The sequence below is a fragment of the Aplysia californica genome, unplaced genomic scaffold (assembly GCF_000002075.1).
Source record: "Aplysia californica isolate F4 #8 unplaced genomic scaffold, AplCal3.0 scaffold01344, whole genome shotgun sequence".
Taxonomy (NCBI): Eukaryota; Metazoa; Mollusca; class Gastropoda; order Aplysiida; family Aplysiidae; genus Aplysia; species Aplysia californica.
In genome coordinates, this window is record NW_004798614.1 from 49,108 (window position 1) to 49,427 (window position 320).

Sequence of the window (320 nt, forward strand, 5' to 3'; positions counted from 1 at the left end):
TCTCTCTCTTTCTTTCTCTCTCTCTCCTCTCTCTCTCTCTCTCTCTCTCTCTCTCTCTCTCTCTCTCTCTCTCTCCCTCTCCCCCCACCCTCTCTCTCCCTGTCATCTCCCCGTACGATCTCTCTAGCTCTCTTACTGACGCTCAGACTCTCAACCTTTGTCATGAGTTCGAATCCCTCCAGGGGCCTGACGTTATGTTCTTAGGAAAGACAGTTTACACAAAGTTTTCCCTCTTCACCCAGGTGGGAATGAGTACTCAGCTACAGATAGAGAAAGAACCTGTCTGTTTGTATTTTAGGGTATGTAATCTGTGGCCTGCG